The sequence below is a fragment of the Symphalangus syndactylus genome, chromosome 4, assembly GCF_028878055.3.
Source record: "Symphalangus syndactylus isolate Jambi chromosome 4, NHGRI_mSymSyn1-v2.1_pri, whole genome shotgun sequence".
Taxonomy (NCBI): domain Eukaryota; kingdom Metazoa; phylum Chordata; class Mammalia; order Primates; family Hylobatidae; genus Symphalangus; species Symphalangus syndactylus.
In genome coordinates this window covers 143,061,682-143,062,985 of record NC_072426.2, presented here as the reverse complement: position 1 = coordinate 143,062,985, position 1,304 = coordinate 143,061,682, and positions in this window count along the sequence as shown.

The window sequence follows — 1,304 nt, the reverse complement described above, 5'->3', positions numbered from 1 at the left end:
GTAAGAAAAAGCATCAGCCAAGAAGGTCCACGATCTAAATAACAAATTTCAAAAAAGAAGAGATACAATAAGGGGGTGAGGAAGAAATGATCAAATAAATCATACCAGAAGAATTCCCATAACTCAAGAACATGTGTTTCAGGATTGAAAAACTGATCAACAGGAAGGAGAAAAGACCCATAACCAAGACACTCAATTGTGTCGTAGAACACTGGGAATAAAGAAAAGATCCTAAAGCTTCCTGAGACAAAACAAAACAGAAACGAAAGCGGGTTACATATCAAGAAATTTAGTGACCTGTGAAGGAGAAGGAAATATAATGACATAGAGTTTCTCAGCAATTCTGGAAGCTAAAATATTGTGGAGCAAGCCCTCCAATATTCCGAGTGAAAGTTATTTTCAATGTAGAACTGTGCTCAGCCAGAATAAAAACATTTCCAGACATGCACACTCCGTGGGAAAAAAGACCTGGCAGCAACCTCCCTCAAGGAACTATTGGCGGATATGTTCCACAACATGAGGGTATATAATCAAGAAAAAGGAACACACAGACTCAGGAAATAGAGAACTCACCTCAGGAATGAGGAATAAGACCTTCCCAGGATGGATGTGAAGGAGGCCCAAGGGCATCAATTGAGAGCTGTGCCTTCCAAATTTTGATGTGCATAGGAATTACCAGGGGATCTTGTTGCAATGCAGATATTGATACAGTAAGTCTGGGTAGGGCCTGAGATTTGGCGTTTTTAACAAATTCCCTCAGGATGCTGAGGCCACTGGTTCAGGGACTACACTTTGCATATCAGGGGTGTAGAGAAAAAACAGTCCCAATCGTACCAAGAAGACGACGATACAGAGACAGAGAGAGACCGACAGACATTTATTTCCTTCTTGGAGATAATCAGGAATGAATCAGTGTAAGCCAATAACCGTAGAGTAGGGGAGAGAGAGGGATGGAGAAGGAGAAAAGGATTAATATTTTAAGTAAACATAAATGAAGAAAAAACAAGGAAGGGGCTGTATTGAGGGCAGCCGCATACATCCAACCTTGCCTCTAGTAGACACCTGAAGAGGAAGGTTGGACCACTCTAACGGATTCAGATTCAGTAGTCTGGGTGTCTCTGGAGCGACCCTGGAAGATGCTCCAGAAAGCGTAGATGCAGACTACGCTGACAGAAGACTCTCCTTCCCCGCGCCCAGCACGGGAGTGGGCGGAGCCTCAACGCGTCCGGCGCCAGGTCTCAGGGGGCGGGGAATGGGCGGAGCCTTTCCCCTAAATTGGCGCGCCCGGGCGGCGCTGAAATTTG